The sequence below is a fragment of the Triturus cristatus genome, chromosome 6, assembly GCF_964204655.1.
Source record: "Triturus cristatus chromosome 6, aTriCri1.1, whole genome shotgun sequence".
Taxonomy (NCBI): Eukaryota; Metazoa; Chordata; class Amphibia; order Caudata; family Salamandridae; genus Triturus; species Triturus cristatus.
This window is the reverse complement of record NC_140589.1, coordinates 1,290,255,927-1,290,277,824: the sequence shown is the minus strand read 5'-3', so window position 1 is coordinate 1,290,277,824 and position 21,898 is coordinate 1,290,255,927.

Here is a 21,898-nt window from a genome sequence, read left to right as displayed (position 1 = left end):
CATACAACTGCACACGCGTAATTCTCTGTTTCGCTAATGCGCAATGAGGCTTGTGCACCCCATCCACTTCCACTGCTCGGAGGTGTCTGTGCGCACTTGTGCACCCAGACTGCTGCACACTATCCCCTCCCACCGCCCAGAGGTGACTGCCCGCTGCTGCAGATAGAAGTCTTTCTGCTCACCTTCCGCCACCGGCGTGTGTGTAAGAGGGTTTACCAGGTGCCGAAGCAACGTTGTAATGCGTTCAGGATGGCCACACATCATCGCAGATTTTTCGCACGTTCAGCTTTGGTGGTGTTGGGGGGGTGATCGTCAATTCGTCATTTACAGCCTGTTAGAAAGAAACAGTGGGCAGAAGACAGAGAGAAAGAGAGAAACAGTGAGAGTGAGAGAAAGAGAGGGAGAAAAAGAAAGAAAGTGAGAAGAAGACAGAGAGAAAGAGTGAGAAAGACAAAGAGAGAGGGAGAAACAGTGAGAGAGAGGAAGAGAGAAAGAATGAGTGTGAGAAAGAGGAACAGAGAAACATAGGAAGAGTGACAGAGAGAGAGAAACAAAGAGGGAGGAAGAGAGAGAGAGAGAGAGAGACAGTGTAAGAGGAAGAGGGAGATAGAAAGAGTGTGAGGGAGAGAAAGGAAGAGATGAGGAGGGACACTGAGTGCCCACACTGTGTACAAAACCATCACAGCTTACCTTTACGCCACAGCTCCGTCTCCAACCACATGCCGAGACCTAGTGGAACTCTCAAGCTCCCACATCTCAAAGATAGTACAGAATTAGTAATGGCACAGCAGGGTTGGATTAGGATTCAAAATCGGCCCGGGCACGCTAAAAAAAAAGTTGGCCCACATTTGCATATTAATTAATTAATTATTACTTTATTTCGGCCGAATTGGCCATAAAAGTCACATACATACATTAAAAAAGTCAAACTGTATACATAGTGCATAGAGAATGAATACCATTTAAAAATCATTTCATTTAAATTAAAAATGTAAGAGTTTTTGTAAACATATACACATTCCCAATTCAGAGTATCTGTCCTTGTTTCTTACGAGTTATGTAGGCAGAGTATAGAAATTTACTTATGCTAAATACAATGTACTGGGTTGAGTTACTTTTCATGATCCTGAAAGCTATGTCGCAGGACCTGGTTCCCAAAAGATTGCACATTGGTTTTAGCCATTTCTTTCTAGCAGTCATGTAAGTGCTGCAAGCAAAAAACATATGAGCCTCATTCTCAGAGCAGATATTGGAACACATAGGACAGCACCCCTTTTTTACATTCACTTCTCCCAATCTTTTTTGTGCCCATCTTTCGATATTGTAATTAAGCATAAGTATCCCATATCTGAACTTTAAATAAAGAGTTTTTGCAATGGGAGGCTCTATCTCGTCCAGGAATGGTTCAAAACGGAACTCATCCTTAAAAGACAAAAAGAACTGGACTGCGGAGCCTACACTAATTCCATCCACTAAATTTCTATTCATGTGGGTCCAGAAGGCTCGCTTGACTAATAATTTAGAAGAGGTGGGCAATCTGTCAGGAGCCTCCCACATAAAATATAGGCCCAGAAGTGTTAACCATTTTTTAATATGCGCTAACCATTGGATAGAATTATAAGAATCAAGAGTCATCAATTCATGTAGACCATTTCTATATTCTATCAATTCCGGGGTAGACCAAAGCCTAACCCAGAATATTAATGGTCTTAAGATGGCTATATGGTCTGTTCTCTTAAAGTTCAAGTCCAATTGAAGAGGTAAAAGAGGTGTACTATTAGGGACCCTTACAGAAGCACGCATGAATTTGTTATCTAAATTCTGAAAACTATTCTTGGCCCATGCGCCCCATATCTCTGCTCCATATAGCACAGCAGATTGTGTTTTGAATTTAAAAAGTTCTAAAACAGGGGTTACACTTTTACTCGTGCTAGTAGACATTTTACATAAAATTGGTTTAGCATTTTGGGCATACGTTATCTTGCTTTTCTCGATTTGGGATTTCCAACTTAACTTAGAATCGAGCACAACACCCAGATAGGAGAAGTTTTCCACTATATCTAGTTTTTGGCTATTCAGGGTTAAGGACCCTCTGTCCGGGATACTGGGATTTAATGACATACATTTAGTTTTGTCCACATTTATTTCCAGGCCCTTTATCTGACAGTAGCAGCTAAAGGAATTGAGGAGTGCCTGGAGGCCCTTTTTTGTTTGAGAAATAAGTAATGTATCATCTGCGAAGAGCAACGCAGGCACCCTTTCACCATTGAGCTGCGGCGAATCGTTAACACAGAGATTCAAATAAGCAGGGGCATCATTAATAAACAGCGAAAACAAAGTAGGGGCCAGGACACATCCCTGGCGAACCCCGCGTTCAATAGGAATTTTGCGCGTCAACTCGCCATTAGGGCCCCACCTAACGCTTGCAAAGTTGTCAGCATGCAGCTCAACTATTTGGGCTAGGAGACATCCCGGTAGGCCCATTTCTTTTAAAGTTTTCCAAAGTAGACTGCGTGGGACAAGGTCGAATGCGGCCCTCAGGTCAACGAAGGCAACATAAAAGTGACCTTTTTTGATGTGCACATACTTCCAGATCAAACAACAAAATCTAAAAATTTGGTCAGTAGTGCTGATCCTACTCCTAAAACCTGCTTGAAATTTGGAAATTATGTTCGAGTCTTCCAACCAATCGTTGATCCTGAATAACAAGTGTTTAGCATATAATTTTTGGAGCGTGTCCATCAAACTGATGGGTCTGTAGTTAGAGGGTATCAATCTATCCCCCTTTTTAAATATTAGCACAACCTCCGCAGCACGCCAACTATCTGGAAAGTTGCAGTTTGATGATAGAGCATTAAAAAGGCGGTTCACATATGGAGCCCAAACGTCAACGTCATGTTTGTAAAGGTCCCCCGGTATTTTATCAGGTCCAGGGGCTTTGGTGTTTTTAAGTTCGTTGATCGCCCTTACTGTCTCATCCAGTGTAAAATTAAGGGGTTCAATGATGGGAGATTCAAAAAGGGGGGGACACCATAAACTCCCTTTGTTGTCACCATCATATTGTTTATAAAGGTTTGTAAAGTGAGATACCCAGGTCATCTCATCCAAGAATACATCTTTCACAACTCTCCCAGCATGGCCCCCATTGGCCACCAGCCTCCAAAAGCCAACATTATCATTGATTTTTGCTGCAGCTAACATTTCAGCCCAAATTGATTCTTCCCATAGACTTTTAGATGTTTTTAGTGTGCGTTTGTATTCAGCCCTTGCAAGATTAACTTCTTCCTTTACCTTGTTTTTGACGGCGAGCAATAGGTTTCTTTTAGCAATCCTACACGAGTGGTCATACCATAACTTTCCGTGATTAGCCACTCTCATACTTTGTTGATTTTTCCTTGGCATATCTGATAAATACATTTTTAGTTCTGAAAAGAAGTTTTTATGAAGATCAACAAAATGATCAAAATGTTCAGGTAGGAAGGCATGGTCAACTGTGTGTGCAAACGTTTGCTCAAAAAGAGAGTATACCAACGCTAAGGCCTTGCCATCCGCCAGAACACGTGACCATCTTACTGCACGTCTGTTGTTATTGATATGAACATCCTCACACGTGCTTATAATTGGTATTGTGGTAGTATCACTAACCAAGTTCATATTGATGTAAAGTTCCAAAGGATAGTGATCGCTTTCCCCCCTATCGACTACTTTCAGATCGATCAAAAAATGCCAAAGGCTAATAGAAACAAGTACAAAATCTAGATTGCTTTTAGCTTTAGGAAAAGTTGGTTGTTTTTGCAAATCCGATGGAAGACGGCCATTTACTGCTCTAAGGCCGTGGTCTGCAGTGAGTCTTAATATTTGGCTGGCCAGTGTGGAATATTTAACAGATTTTGAGGTACCAAGCTGGGGAATATTATACGCTTGGTCCTCATCTTCAAACACGTCAGAGATGCCCGGAACAGGTTCGTAATTACAATTTAGGTCTCCTCCCAAAATAACTGGAATGTCTCCAACTACATTTTTCAGGAGGAGATCCAGGGCTTCAAATGTTGGTGAGACCTTAGAATGGCCAATCGGTCTGTTATAGACATTAATGATGTAACATTCCTTTCCAAAGGGTGGGGTAACCCTTAGGGCCAAAATATCAGGAGAGCCAGTGTCAACAACATCAACCTGCAAGGTCAAGGTGATTTTTAGCCAAATTAGTAGGCCCCCCGAAGGTCTTCCTCGGTCGGTCTGTACTGCCTCAATACCATAAGTTTTGAATCCTACCCGATGTGGAACTTCTGTTGCCCAAGTCTCTTGTAGCAGACAAATATCGCAGATGTCAATATAGTCTGCCCACTCTGGGTCTTTTAAGTTCTTACAAACACCTGCAATATTCCAGGATAGAATAAATAGACAAGGTGATAGACTCTGAGTATCATTGAAAGGATTAACTACACACTGTTTAGATAAAATGCCTAGCTGAGGATTTAGCATGTCTTTCTCTACATCCCTGACTCTTTCTTTCACTACGGTATTATGTCCCCCAGCCGGACCATCCTTAGCTTTACTATAGCATTCATTTCCAACTTTATAAGATAATTCCATTTTCTGGGAGTTCGAAATAGTCCTATGCACCCTAACCTTAATGGTCTGATCTTTATTATGCAAATGTAGGACACTTTCTAATTTGGAATTACCTTTGACCATGCTACAGAAGATATCATATAAATTAGAGATACAGTCAGGCATAGTGGTAAGTCAATCGACAGCGTCAAGGCAACTGAATCTATTGAAGGTGGTAATGCCAGACCACATATTATAATCTCCCTGTCTAACCAAATTGGGAGCACTGCCATAATAATGGTTGACATAGTTCCACTTGGGGACATGGTGAGTAGGACTAGGTGAAGGGTAAAAAAATGATAGTGGTCTTGCTTCGATGAGAGGATTGACACCATACGATTTCCAATTGCATATTAGTTCAACACTTCGGGGATCATCAAAGGATATGACAATACAGTCACCCGTGGTTGATTTGGCCGTTGGCCCTACCCATGGTACCCTCCTAACCATAAGGATCTTACTCTTCATCTGGTTAGGAATAGGTTTATATTTGTCTAGCCAAAAAATCACTTTATTTTTTAAAGAATGGAAATTTTCTTCATATTGGCTATCCAATTCTGGTACCCCTGTAAGGACAACTACAAACGGACTAGCGTCAGGTGGCAGATCTATATACCCTCCTCTAAAGTTACTAAACATATGGCTAGAGTGATGGTTTGACCTATGAGTGGTATTTTTAGAAGATTTGTCTGGCAGGGATTGATTACTTACACAAGTAGAATGAGAAGATGCAGGCGGATTAGATCCAGATTTGTTTGGGGCTAATACGCTCTGATTGGAGGAATAAGTAGATGGAGCAATTGGTAATTGAGAAGACTTACTATATACCTGCTTTTTCGGTAAAAGTTTACTAGTTGCATTTGCAACAGTAAAAGTTGAGGGGGTTGAATTAGGTTTATCTTTAGTACTACTGATTGGTTGTTTGGCTTTAGTATTCCCTACTATCCCCTCCTTTTTTTGCTGCACAATCGATGAATATGTGTTTATTGTTAGGTCCGGGGCGAGAACTGGAGTTTGTTGGATGGCTCTAGGCGCATCAGTACAGTTAAGGCTTAAACTTGACAAAGTGATAACACTTTTTTCAACTTCGAGTAGTTGGTTCTCAATGTCAGTAAGCCTGACTTCTAGTGGTTTAAGTAGTCTCTTTAGGGTCTCCCACACTATTTTTAAAAATTCATCTTTTCCACCATCTTGTTCTGCCATATCAGACGAAACTCTTTGCCCCTCACTAACTGAATGATCAGATATGCTGGAAAAAATTTGTTCATCTGTAACAGTATTAGTAATTTCTTCAGTTGCTGGGGCTACATTATGTACAATGTCAGTTGTCGTAATAGGCATACTTGGGACTCCCCCCGTGGCATTATAGCTCAAAGCTACTTTTGCTTTTTTTCTAGCAAAAGCGGTTAGGTGTTTACGTTTTCTTTTATATTTTGGTGCAACCTTTGCAGATGGCATGCCTTTATTAGACTCTATCTCAGCTAGTAGCTGACGGGACTCCTCATTTACAATATCCTTAGCACTCTCCTTAAAAAGATTCGGCAGTGATGGACTTCCAGATTCGGCTCTAGCAGAAGTCCCAGGAAGTTCCTGAAAATTAAGAGGAGTTATTTCATCTGCTATTGAGTGAACCTCAGCCGAAATTATAATAGGTTTTGAGCCAGTGATGCGATCAGGCGTTTTAGAGGTTGCAATACTACCTAGAGAAGATTTTTTCCCAAGCGCAAATTCAATTGAGAGCCTCCTAGCACTTTCAAGTTCTACTGAAACTTTGTGCTGAAGTTTAGTTATTTCATTATCAATGGAGAGGTTGGTCCTCGTGATAAAATCATCTAGGGTGCCTGTAGCCTTTTTAGGGATCTTGGTAGCCTTACTCCTAGTTTCTCGCAAGGACATTGTGTGAGAGGGGTTTTACAATTATGTATAAGTAGGAAAAAATAAAAAATAAAGAATAAAAAGGTCAACTAATGTGACACAAAACTTAAATGCCAAAAGGAATGGCCCGGTCCGGTCTTACACGGTCTCTAACGGCCTAAAACGGCCCTGTCTTTGCCCCGTCTTAGCCCGGGCTGCGTCCCGCGCTGCGGGAGTAGGATGTTGTTATAAAGCCTCAGGAGGGCGGGGGGCGGGGCAGCAGGGAGAGCGGACCGGAAGCTCGCCGTCGGTCTAGCAGGGACTTCTGGGAAATGAAGTCCCCGCACGCTCGCAGCCCAGCTGCAACCACACGCCTGATGCCGCTTTTCCTCCTCAGTACTCCTCCCAGGCGTAGATAGTGAGCCTCTCCTCAGAACGGGCGAAGGGGCACCCGCGAAGCGGGTGCACCGAGTGGTGGTAGGGCGCCGAGTGAGAGACAGGTGAGCCGGCAGTTGGCGATGCTAACTCCTCCGTTTAGTTTCCAAACAAATTGAGCAAAAGTGTCCCGCTTATTTTACTGCAAACTGGTGTTTTAAAGCCTCAGGAGGGCGGGGGGCGGGGCAGCAGGGAGAGCGGACCGGAAGCTCGCCGTCGGTCTAGCAGGGACTTCTGGGAAATGAAGTCCCCGCACGCTCGCAGCCCCGCTGCAACCAAACGCCTGATGCCGCTTTTCCTCCTCAGTACTCCTCCCAGGCGTAGATAGTGAGCCTCTCCTCAGAACGGGCGAAGGGGCACCCGCGAAGCGGGTGCGCCGAGTGGTGGTAGGGCGCCGAGTGAGAGACAGGTGAGCCGGCAGTTGGCGATGCTAACTCCTCCGTTTAGTTTCCAAACAAATTGAGCAAAAGTGTCCCGCTTATTTTACTGCAAACTGGTGTTTTAAAGCCTCAGGAGGGCGGGGGGCGGGGCAGCAGGGAGAGCGGACCGGAAGCTCGCCGTCGGTCTAGCAGGGACTTCTGGGAAATGAAGTCCCCGCACGCTCGCAGCCCCGCTGCAACCACACGCCTGATGCCGCTTTTCCTCCTCAGTACTCCTCCCAGGCGTAGATAGTGAGCCTCTCCTCAGAACGGGCGAAGGGGCACCCGCGAAGCGGGTGCGCCGAGTGGTGGTAGGGCGCCGAGTGAGAGACAGGTGAGCCGGCAGTTGGCGATGCTAACTCCTCCGTTTAGTTTCCAAACAAATTGAGCAAAAGTGTCCCGCTTATTTTACTGCAAACTGGTGTTTTAAAGCCTCAGGAGGGCGGGGGGCGGGGCAGCAGGGAGAGCGGACCGGAAGCTCGCCGTCGGTCTAGCAGGGACTTCTGGGAAATGAAGTCCCCGCACGCTCGCAGCCCCGCTGCAACCACACGCCTGATGCCGCTTTTCCTCCTCAGTACTCCTCCCAGGCGTAGATAGTGAGCCTCTCCTCAGAACGGGCGAAGGGGCACCCGCGAAGCGGGTGCGCCGAGTGGTGGTAGGGCGCCGAGTGAGAGACAGGTGAGCCGGCAGTTGGCGATGCTAACTCCTCCGTTTAGTTTCCAAACAAATTGAGCAAAAGTGTCCCGCAATGTCAATCGAAGCCTGCTGACGCGGCGCGAGGACACACTCAGCGCGAGCCTTCACTCCACAAGCCGAAGCACGGAGCAAGCCGCTCGCGGAGACGCTTGAGTCCAGGGCTTAGTTCCTCTGCTTCGCCTTTGCATATTGCCTTTCCTCAAAACACTGCTTCGGCAACATTTTACTTAAAAAAGGGGGGGTGGGGGAGATACAAAAAATTGCATGGTTTTGTTTACACTGGTGACTTAAAAACAAGTGAGACCACTTCTGCTCAGGCCCCCTGCCCTGCTAGGTATGCATACATTAATGGGAGGCCCTGCGAGAGAAAGAAAGTGACACCTCTGCCTGTTGCTAAACAGGAGTTAATGACGCCCATCTGCCTCCAGAAAGGCCATTCAGAGACCCACTGAGCCGCTGGCTATATCCAAACAACAGCTACACCACCCAAATCTGCCCCCAAGACTGCTCCAAAAAGCAGCCCAAAGTTGGAACTCAGCACCGGCTCCTCGGGCATTGCACCAGTGCCAGCGTTACCGATCCAATGCTGTGGCAGCGTATATACGAGTGCGTACGCCTACATCGCTCTGCCGTCTTTCTGCATTCAGGCTGCTGTACCCCATCCACTCCCACCGCCCAGAGGTATCTGCCCGATGCTCCGCACCAAGGCCTCACTGCTCAACTTTTCACAGTCACGGCACCCTCAAAATCATGCAGCTCCGTTCTGCAAGCTAATAGGTCATTTGTTATTGAGTCTTGATATCACCATGGCAGAGGATATACTAGTGCACCTATTATCATCGCAGGTTGTACACACGCTCAGTGCTTGCGGTGCTACTAACTCAGTGAGAAGTGATGCCACGCACTTGGTGGTAGGCCCTCTCTGTTGGACCCAGGCCTACACTGCGGTGCAGCAGAGCACACAAAACATCAAGTGTCCGTACCACTGGGACGGGCCATCACTGTGGCAGTGTGACTGTGCCGGCTGCAGTGTATGCGTTGCGAGCAACTCTAAAATGGCATAGAGCACGTGCGCCTGGTCTTTTTTATTAGTACGGTCACGTGTCCTGTGACGCCTGTGCTGAATGGGTGTGGTGTGGGTGTATACCAGCCGTAAGGGAGTGGCTGTGGCGGGTGTCCGTGTTGGAGTGCTACCGTCACCCGGGTTGCAAAAGCCAAAGTGTCACTCTGTGAGCCAAGTCCAACAATATGGCCAGCATGGAAGGTACGGGGAATTACTGACTCTATATTCATCCTTAGTTCCACACAAGAAAGATGGTGGACATGAGACATCTGTGTGGATATGAATGTTTATTGCACATTCAGTGGAGAGTTGCAGCTATAGCAATACAGGGTCATGGAGAGTTGAAGTTTCAGTTTTTGGCACATGGAGGGCAGCCAATTAGAGACAAGCTTGTTGTCAGAGTTAGGCTGCGCCAACATATGTACTTATACAATCATTGCGACGATCCTCATGCACTTATAAATTCACTATACACTCTGCTTGCAGTACTCTAATAATGCAGTCTCTACGTACGTACTTGTACAATGACTGAGGCATAGTTACATAACTAAAGTTTTTCCCCACTGTCAGAGGTTTGATGGTTGCATACGCTGTCCAGAGCACTATGTAATCTGGGAGGGCCTAGGGGCAGCATGTTGCATACATAATGAACACACGGATAGTGGAACTGGGTATGGGCACATGCGCTCGACTTTTTATTACCATGGTCACATGTCCAGTGACGTCTGTGGTGGATGCGTGTGGGGTGATTTTAAGCCAACCCTCCGGGAATGGTTGGTGCTGGCAACAAGTACAACAGTAATCATTGGATCAGACACAGAGATTCAATCATAAAGGGTCAATGATTTGTGCTGCACTAAGGTACAGGTACCAGATATGAAATCATACAGAAAAGATTCTATTGTAAAGGTTTCATGACTTGTGATACACTGAGGTAGGACAGCAGATGTGAAATTATACACAAAATATTGTATCAGAAAGGGTGCATACGTTGTGCTGCACTGAGATAGGGGCATCAGAAGCATTTAGCATCTGCGTTGCCAGCGATGATGCGTGGTGCGGGCGAGCCACAAAATTCGCAACTCAATGTGAATTGTGAGCCCTGCTATCGCTAGTGTACATCGAAGGCAGTAGTCAGCACAGACATTGAGGAATGTTTTTAGTTACTTCCTCTTGACAAAGTTTGAGGACATAGAGTACAATTCTCTCTAATAAATAAATTATGTTTCATTTTAAATTGTGAGCTCTGCTGACCGCAGTGTAGGTGTATGGAACAAATGATGAAACATATATGGAATACACAGAGGAAATCTTGGTTGTTCTGAGTACAGTTATAAAGTACGTTATTATGAAGCTAGAATCTGAACTGGTCATTCATCATATCGTCTACCTTTTTCAGTAGGGAAGAGCTTGAAAACAACAAGCTTCCAAACTTGTTTCCCACACACTCATGGGAGTTTGTTTTGCTTTTTTCATCAGAAACAATTCAACAGTATGTCCTATCAGTTCTTTTGAATGTAGAGGATGTATAGTATAATGTTCATAAATGTCTTCTTTTCTTGAATTGTCCACTTGAAATTAAATGTTTCATCTTCTAAAGTCATTTCTTCTCCTTCTACATTTACAATTTTATAGTAATTATTGTTTTGCACCAGATATAATGTAGCCTTTTGGACTTTCATGACATGTACTAACTCTTGCCATATTTTCTGACTCTTTGTGGATACACCATTAACAAAAATGACTACAGGTTCAGTATCGTCTCTTTCTACACTAACAGTTTCAACATTTTTCTTAAAATCTAAAGGTAAATACACAACTCTTCCTTTTAAACCTCTTTATAGATCTGTTGAAGGCAGCTTACCTGTTTTAGGCTGCATACGAATTAAAGCCTGAAAAAGGGTGCACAGATTGTATAAGGATGGCCTTATATGTATTTAAATATGTAAGTTTAGGAAGTATAGCAACTAATTCTAAGTCATTATGGACAGCTCTAGCTGGCATTTTATTTTGTTCTAATTTATTGTAACAATATTTACAAATACATTGTACAATACGTAACTTAAAACAAGCTTCCACAAACAGATAAGCAGGAAATGATCTGACTATCTTGAGAACTATCTCTAGCTATTTCAGCTGCAATAGTACTTTCTTCATTAATTTCTTTGTTCAACATTTGGAGATAATTTGGAAAAATTGTACATTCAATGCTATCTTTCCATGCAAAGAATCTTCATAGCAGTCACAATCTGCAAGTAATTCCATGTCAGTCCACCAAGGTTTGAAGAGTTGTAGAAGAGCTAAATAGAAACATTCTCTTTTATCTGAAGTATTGCAACTTAGTTTCCTGTGATTAATCATATTTCCTTTGGCATGCTTTAAAAAACATCCTTCAGCTCCAATAACAGCGTATTTTCCATCATTTATATTTTCCGTAACATTTTTTAAAAATCTGTAATGTTGCAGTATTTCATATAGACATATATTTTCCAGGAGTGGACTTCTATTTGGATACTACGTATCCAACATATTTGTTTTCAGAATATCTGTACTTTCCGTTTCATTCAGTGCCAAGTATTCAATGTTGCAGCAAGACCTAGACTTATGCAGATGATTGCTCTTGACTTTGAATATAAACTTGCAGATGTCAATCAATCTGAACATTCATACGACCTAATTTCTCGATTTGACAGCATCTTCAAGCTGAAGCTGTACAATTTCTTGCTAAGTGTCTTCTGCTGTGAAATTTCTTCCCACATTTCTTTCAATTCTGTCTTCTCAGACTTGGTAATATATGACGTGACATAGCGAGAAACAGCAATTAAGTTATCTGCAGCATATTATATGTCCATATTTCCAATTCACATCTTCAAAATCACCGGATTGTAATCATTAATGTACTTCGATTCTTCTGTTCTTTTTATATTATAAGTATTTTTGGGTGATTTTCGAGTGATAGTATGCCTCACTGCTGACATAAAACTGTTCACTCTTCCTTGCAATGACTTATGGTGCACTGAGTTAGTAGTACCTTTGGCGCTCAGCGTGTACGTACCCTGCGATGATGTGTGGTTCAGGGGGGCCACACTCGGACCAATGTCTTTTGTCTATTGAATTCTGCCTCAATAAGGCCATGTGGCGATGACTTATGGTGCACTGAGTTAGTAGTATCAAACACAAAACCTCCCCCTATTTGATTTCTCACAGGTAATACATCCAAAAGTCATTAAAGGACCTCATTTTGCCATAGAAAATATTTTCATTTTAGTTTATTTGATGAAAAACAATGATATAGAAAAACACAAATATAAAAGATATATTCAATTCGAATAATAGCTAGCATCACTATCTATAAATATTGAGCGAGCCAATCCTTCAAATAGCCCTGGTAGGCAATACACAAAATTACACCTCACAGAACATGTCTACACAAAACATGTGATCAACAATACATAATGGAAAGAAAAATAGAAAAAAAAGAGAAAAGGACAAAATACATCAAAGATTACAAAAAATGTGCATTACAATTTGGATGACACATATAAGACTACAAATAACAAAGGAAATCCTACATTTCCATAAGTTGACAAACAAAGCGCCGATGCGCGTTTCGGAAAGGACCGAGGTCCAACAAGTCCTTCGTCAGGGCGCAGGAGATGACAATCAATAGGTGGTCATAGATCCAATCCAAGATTTATTTCAGTAAAATTTAAATGCAAGCTGCGAGGTGGAAGGGCTCCTTTAGAAACACAGTGTATAACTGGCTATAATCTGTGGACAATAATGAGGCACAAAAACATATATATATAAATATTAAAAACAAGTTGAAAATATATCTATTGGAGCTAACCACACCCAAAGAAACACCAGAATAGTGAAATCAGATTAGAATAGTGATTCACAATCCCGATTCAAATGTGAAAGTGGGTCATATACAGTGTATAGAAATGCCACAATGGTCAGAGAAAGAGATGAAGAAAAGTAGAGAGAATGAATGCAGCTTCCTGAATTCAGATAAGTCAGATGTAATATAGAAGAGGTCATATTAGGAGCAAAATACATAGTGAGAATAAAGACAGCTAATCCTGTGAATAAACCTACTATTTATAGGCCCGGCCACTAAGTGCCAACAGCGGGAGAAAGATCCAAATTAGGGGCGCGTAACCTCAAATTCTAGGTCCAATGTAGGGTGGCACTATACAGATAAAAGGACAAATGACTAAGGTGTTCAAGACCAGGACAGGTAAATATAGAATGGCTATAAGAAAAACTAACTTACTATGTTTCTAGAACTCAAGAGTATGTAGTATTGGTCGCGAGCACAGAAATATGAGAATATTCCTGGACTTAGGGTCTGGACATGCCCTAATAGGTGACAGAAACAAACATAAGTAAGAACTCATACGTGCTGCATATTCGCAAAATAAACTCAAACTCTCTTAGGGAGAATAACAAAGAAGAAACGGGAAACTGACTAATGTAGAAAATAGCTTACTTGGTAGGAATTTACTATTTGTGAGGGCCACGCTATGTCCACAGCTTCTTAAAATCAAGGCATAGACAAAATGAAATACGCCAGAAAATGAAAGCTAATAGAAGACAGAAAAACAATTCAGTCGAAGTCGGGTCTCTATCAGAGACATGTTCTAAGTAATGTCACCGTGATCCCTCACCTGATGAATAGGGATAGAGTCCCGCCCAGAGGTTCCCCTAATCTGTGGGAAAGTCCAGTATGAGCGTCTCAGGTCCACGTATATTAATACTGGACGAAATTAGACACACCTGTTTTGCAAGAGGGCTCAGAAGCGAACTGCTAGAGTACACGCATGAATGGGCGCCATTTTAGGAGTAAACGTGTATCTCTAATCTCGGGACAAAATAGAATTTGAAGACGCAATATATATTAAGGTACTGCCTGCTCACTGAATGAGCATAAGTTAGAAAGGAGGGGGCTAAACGTCATTTAGACACAATGAAAGAAGTGAACTAAGATGAAAAAGTACGATGTCTAAGGATGTGATAAAAATAGAAAACAGACTACCGAATGGGAGCGGAACATGTTTCCTACAGGCAATAATAGCCAGACTAGATGACTAAAATTGTGTATGAAAATATGAAAAAGTGAAGTAAGATCCTGAGTTAGTAGTACCTTTGGCACTCAGATTGTACGTATCCAGCGATGATACATGGTCCGGGGGTCCGCACTCAGACCAATGTCTTTTGAATTCTGCCTTAATAAGGCCACGTGGCAATGACTTGTGGTGCACTGAGTTAGTAGTACCTTTGGCGCTCTGCGTGTACGTACACTGCGATGATGCGTTATCCGGGGGGGCCGCACTCGGAGCAATGTCTTTTGTCTATTGAATTCTGCCTCAATAAGGCCACGTGGCGATGACTTATGGTGCACTGAGTTAGTAGTATATTTGGCGCTCAGCGTGTCCGTATCCTGAGATGATGCATGGTCCGGGGGGCCGCACTCAGACCAATGTCTTTTGAATTCTGCCTTAATAAGGCCACGTGGCAATGACTTGTGGTGTTAGTGGCACCTGAAGCACTCAGCGTGTGTGCACCCTGCGATGATGGTTGGCCAAGAAGGCCGCACTTGAAGCAATGTATCTTGCGTACTGGACTGCGTCATCTACAATCGCTACTCCATCTGAATTGTGATGCCTGCTGTCCACAGTGTAGATCGAAGGCAGTAGCCTGTACAAACATAAGTCATCGGTGCTGTGCCCCTGGGTTCCCAGGGGGCCTGTGTCGAGAAAACCCGCGGTCATGGCAGCAGCCACATGGAAGTGTGAGGCCCGCCACTCTTGCAGACTCGTTGGTCTTCACAGTTCACAAGTGAACCACGCCCAGAGCCCCGGCTTACTTATTAATACTCCAATGCTGGAGTGGCGTACGTTGGACCAGCCCACTGCGCTTCCGCTTCCAGGGGAGGACAACATAGCTGCATGTCCAAGATCTTCCCCACTGCCTGAGGTAACCTGGATGCGTCTATTGTGCACACCACTACAAGCACCAGCAGTATATGTACTGATGGAGAGGTTTATGATCTGTATAGTGAGGTCTGTCCAGCACATCACCGCTACACTTGGTATTGTGTGCATTATTATTATTGATGGATGAGTTGCGTCCTTCACATATATTTGCTTGCCATATCTGCCAACATTCAAGTATTGTGTGGCAGATTGACCATGCCATTTTTGGAAGGTCCGCTGTCCTGTTCTGCGCTGCCTCGGTGGTAGTAGGGAGGGGGGTGGTCCGGGGGGACTTCCTGAGGCTGTGGCAGTGAGTGTTGTGGCCTTCATGGGTGTTTGAGCTGCGTGATCAGAAACTCTATGACATATGTTGTGCTTCAGATGTGATTCTTGGCTGCGATCCCTTTCACATTGTAGGTAGTCGTCCTGGTTTACACCAGTAAAATGCAGATGTTAAATACCTACTGCAAACGTGGCTTATTCCCTGTTTTGAATCGCACCCCAGATTTGGCTGCTTGTTGAACATATCGGGAACTCATGCTTTTGTGTTAATTTTTGCACGGGACGTCTACTCTGTATTTTATTACTGCTAGTTGTTGTTTTCATTTGTGACAATTTTTTTTGTGGAAGCTATTGCTGGAAAACTGGGGATATTGGCTGTTTTCACTAGGTTGACAATGAAGGGATAATTTAAAATCACTGAAAAAACTATAGGTTTAAAGAAGAAAATAATTAGAAATTAGCCTTTAAAAAACCTTTGAGATTCACAGAAAAAAACATAGGTTTCAGGTACGTTATAGTTACAAATTAGCATTTAAAAAACCTTTGAAATTCACTGAAAAAAACATAGATTTCAGGGACGTTATAGTTACAAATTAGCATTTAAAAACCCTTTGAAATTCACTGAAAAAAACATAGGTTTCATGGATGTTATAATTAGTTGGACATTTCACTCATACAAAACCATAGAAATTCAGCAGTTATAGTTAGTTGAGCTAACTAAAACTCGCGCCCCCGCAATGCACTGCTGATGACGTCACATATTACATCATTCATGACATGGTCAGTGACATTACTGGTGACATCACTGATGACATCTCAAATGACATCACTGATGACATCATCCACGTGACAATCTGATGCACCTCCTCACACCCTAATAGAACCTTTGATACACCCCCTGTAAAATACAGACTTCATTTTCAAAACCATCGACACACCAATACCAGTTACTACAAACACACTCACTAATTCCTAGGTCTACAGACACATCCATACAACCATTCATACATGTAGTCACTGATCAATACAACACTATCATATGGACTCATACACCTATACAGACATTCACACACCACCACTCATGCTAGTCAGTCATGCACTTATCCTAGTTAGTCATGCAAATAATCAATCACAGTTCCATTTACTCACCTACACAGTTATACACACACCACCTTATTTATTCATACAGATACTAACGCATACTTACTCTCTTATATAATCACTAATACAAATAAAAACTCATCGATACAGCCACTCCCACAATCACTGACTCTCACATATAGTCATTTATATACTCCAACTCTCACATACACTGCCTTTTACTTTTGTACTTACTTGGACATCTACCACTGAGACATCCAGTCACTCACCAACACATCTATACACACACTCACTTACCCATAGAACTGTTTCCACATACACTCTTAAAGTCATACACCCAGTCAATCAACCACTCACACATATATGCACAGAGTCACACACCCCCACCCAACCACATACACACTCAGTCTCCCATACAATTAATCAGGCAACTAATCAATAACCCATATAGACACCCGTGGAGCTACTGACCAACTGATGCAGCATGTTATACAACAACAGACAGACTGATACAGACATTCACACAGTTTAGTCACTAACCCATGTATTCAGTAAGACACATTTAATCACTCACTTAAACAGTGAGTCACGCACCTACTAAATTCTCCATCCAGACACTTATACATCCACTCATTCTTCAATACAGCTTGGTATTTATATAATACATATTTAAATTTTAAAGAAAAACACATTCACTGGATAATGTCATCAGTGATGTCATTTGAGATGTCATCAGTGATGTCATCAGTGATGTCACTGACCATGTCATGAATGATGTAATATGTGATGTCATCAGCAGTGGATTGCAGGGGCGCAAGTGATAGTTAGCTCAACTAACTATAACGGCTGAATTTCTATGGTTTTGTATGAGTAAAATATCCAACTAGCTATAACGTCCCTGAAATAATGATGATTTTTTTAAAGGAATTTCAAAGGTTTTTTAAATGCTAATTTGTAACTATAATATCCTTGAAACCTATGTTTTTTTCAGTGAATATATATTACCTACTGGCCGTCGCCAGTAGGTAGTTATAGTTAGGACCTATTATCCATAGGAAATCCGCAACATTCTATTTGGAATAACTTTGGCGCCGGTTGACGAATCTTTGCGAAATTTTCAAAACTCGTGGCTCACTCTGGTCCGCTCCTATCCTTAAAGTCTCGGGGTGATTCGTCAAGCGGGAGCCAAGAAAAAAGGGGGGTCCCAAAACGTGTTTTCCCCATGCTATTTTCCATAGGGACCTTTAGTCGCAGCTACAGCCCGAACTGCTGAATGCAATTACACCAAATTTGGCAGAAAGGTAGACCTTGGTTCAGAGTCATGCCTTTTGCTGAAATAGTGTAAATCTGTTCAGTAGTTCCTGAGAAAATCAAAATCAAAATCACACATATACCTATGGCCGCGCTGGATCTGCGCACCCTGAGCACACCCGATCACAAGCTACATGCTAATTGGCTGTCAACTGTCTGTCAACACTCCAAACCAGTAAGTGTTGGCAGCCATTTTGTGCATCGGTAGAAGCGAGCCTGAAGAAATCAGTAGGGGTGGGCGGAATTTGCGAAATCCACTTTTGCAAATTATCGCAAAAATGTTTAAAATTATCGCAAACAAGCAGAAATATCACGAAGATGCGGAATTTTTTTTCCCACGTGTTCGCATGATTTTCTGCATGGTTGTGGGTCGCCAATTTACCCATGTGGTTGCTCGCGGGCGCGGCCATCTTGTTTTGAGTTGTCTCGCGGTGCATGATCACGAGAAGAAAGACGTGATCGTGCGATGCATGACTTCACTGCAGGCGCGGCCTGTCGCGAGACTGCGCAAATGGCTAAAAACAATCCAACATCTCATGGAGAATGCGACCGGATCAAGAAAACTTGTCGGCAAACGCAGGGATTCAGGTGAGGCGGTCGCGTGCTCGCGAGAATGTATTATTTTACAGCGCGAGCAAGAAACAAATTATCGCCAAGCTGCGGAAAGCGGAAATTTTGACATTTTCTCGCTCTCCGCGGAACGCGAAAATGTCAAATTATCACAATTTCCGCGAACGGAACGAAATTTTTGCCCAGGCCTAGAAATCAGTGAAAGTAGTGTGTAAAACTCAGAAAGGGGGCAGGGTAGAAATACCCTGACCCTCTAGACCTGCTTAGGGGGTCCCACAAGGACCCCCAGGCCCATAATCTTTTAAATGGTGAAAAACGCACATGGTGCCCGGATCATGCCGTAAAAAAACACAAACAAAGCGGGGGCTTTAATAATTAGCCCCCGGGAGGCCAAATCCCGGGGGCAAAAGTTTTCAATTTTATGGGGGGCCCAGAGGGGTTCCCCAGCCCCGGGGACCGCCACCCCCTGGGGCTACAACATAAATGGTTTGGGGGGCTCAACCACCACCCCCCAGCAAAATAGATAGGTGGGAGCTCAAAGGCCCCCTCCAGCCCCGGGGACCACAACCCCTGGGGCTGTGTAAGTTGTGGAGGGGAGCCGTGTGGCCCCCCTTCTGGAACCCTCGAGGGCCCTGGGGACCGCCGCCCTCCAGGGCCAGCTCCTGCAGTGTCCCAGAAAGCCCACCCCGGGGCACTGCTGCTTGCTATGGCAGGGTGAGAGCCGAGGCTCCCGCCCTTTCATAGCAAACTTGGTTTGGATTTTGAAAGAGGGAGCAGCGAAACCTGCTCTCTCTTTCAAAATCCAAACCATTTTGCTTTTCCACATGGGGAGCTGCATGTTAGCAGCTCCCCGTGTGGAAAAACAATGCCGGCTCCCAAAGAACGCGGGGAGCTGGCTGGGACCGTGAGGGCATTGGGGCTTCCCTCACTGTCCCCAATGTTATATATGAGCCCCGGGGGATGGGGTCCCTGGGGAGAATAGAAATTAGTGATAGGTGTTTTTTTTTTGACGGTACAATTAGGAGTCGTGCACCCAGCACGGTGCTCAGCGCGGCCGCCTTGTGTGCACGCACTGGGTGCGCGACTCCTAATGTGTCGAACACATATATAACATCACGTGCAAGTGCGCGAGCATCGCGTAAAGTAATACGTATGTGTCGCATATGCGCCTGGAGTAGCGTATCGGTCGCATAGCAATCGCGCAGGAAAATACGCACCCATCGCACACCCTACGCGGATCCTACAAAACAATCGTAAAATGGTGGCTAAGTTCCGCACAGTGATCGAGAAAGGTACGCTTTGGGTGGGCGACTCCAAAAAAAAAATAGAAAAAAAATACATATATATTATAAATATATTTAAAAAAATATAAAATAAAAAAACAATATTAGAGTTTCAATATTTTTTAAAACATTTTTTTTCAATTTATATTAAAAATATGTAATGTAATTTAAAAAATAAAATATGTACAAATAAATAGTTTAAAAAATGTAGAAAAACAGTATCAAAAAACTGAATATAACAATTATCATTTAAAAAACCTTTGAAATTAACTGAAAAAACCATAGTTTCAGATATGTTATAGTTAGGAATTAACATTTAAAAAACCTTTGACATTCACTGAAAAAACCATAGATTTCAGGGGTGTTATAGTTAGGAATTAGCATTTAAAAACCCTTTGATATTCACTCAAAAAACCATAGGTTTCAGGTATGTTATAGTTCAGAATTAGCATTTAAAAAACCTTAGAAATTCACAGAAAAAAACCATAGGTTTTAGGGGTGTTACAGTTAGCTGGACATTTCACTTGTACAAAACCATAGAAATTCCCCCATTATATTTAGTTCAGCTAACTATAACGCGCGTGCCCGCAATGCACTGCTGACGACGTCACATATTACATCACTCATGACATGGTCAGTGACATCATTCATGACATCACTGATGACATCTCAAATGACATCACTGATGACATCACTCATGACATCATCCTTGTGATAGAGTGGCAGACCTCCTCTCACCCTAATATAACCTTTGATACACACACTCAAAAATAGAAATTAACATTTTCAAAACAATGGACATACCAATACCACTTACAACACACCTATTCAGTAATTCCAAGATCTACACACATATCCTCTCATTCATTAACAGTCCTCTACAGTCACTCATATATGTACTCACTCATCATATGTACTCATACACCTATACATCCTGTTACACACCGACACTCATCCATAGAGTTACTCACACACATAGTCACACATGCAAACAAAGTATCAAACATCCATTTACTTGCATATACAGTTAGACACACACCACCACACTTACTTCTACAGAAACTTACACCTTCTTACTCTCTTAAGAAATCATTTATAGAAACACATACTAATTTATACAGGAACTCTTCCAATCTCTCATTCTCACATATACTCACTTATATACACCAATACTCACATATACTAGTTTAAAACATATGTAGTTACTCATAAAGACACTATTGAGACAGTCATTCACTCATTAACACACCCATACACACACTCATCCACCCATACAGTCCTGCACACATGCTGTCTTCAACACATACAAACAGTGAGTCACTCATTCATGCATCTATGCACTATGTAATACCCCCACCAAACCATACAAACACTCAGACACTCATACTGATACTCAAAAAAACAACGAATAACCTGTATAGACACTTATGTAGCTACTCACCAACACATGTAGCCACTTATACACAAAGTGAGAGACTGATACAGATATTTATATATTTAAACATTACTCACTAACCCATGTATTCACTAAGATACACTTAATCAGTCAGTTATACAATACATTTTTCACCAAGAAAATCATCCATTTAGACACTTATATACCCATTTATTCTTCCCTCGACCTTGAGATATATATATATATATAACATATTTAAATGTCAGAAAAACACACATTCAGTGGTTGATGTCATCAGTGATGTCATTTGAGATGTCATCAGTGATGTCATGAGTTCTGTCACTGACCATGTCATGAGTGATGTAATATGTGACGTCATCAGCAGTGCATTACGGGCGCACGAGTTATAGTTAGCTGAACTAACTATAACGGGGGAATTTCTATGGTTTTGTACAAGTGAAATGTCCAGCTAACTATAACACCCCTAAAACCTATGTTTTTTTTCTGTGAAAAAAAAATATATAAATATGTATATATATATAGAATATGCTGCTAATTTGACTGCAATAAACTGCACTTTAAAAACTATGACGAACACGCTGTGGTCCATACCTGTTTCTTGGGGGATCCCAGGCACGACAGGATTTTGATATTTTATATATAAATATATATATATATATATATATTTTTTTTTTTTTTCACTTAAAAAACCATAGGTTTCACACATGTTATAGTTAGCTGGACATTTCACTCATAAAAAACCATTGAAATTCCCCCGTTATAGTTAGTTCAGATAACTATAACTTGCGCGCCCGCAATCCACTGCTGATGACATCACATATTACATCACTCATGACATGGTCAGTGGCATCACTCATGACATCACTGATTACATC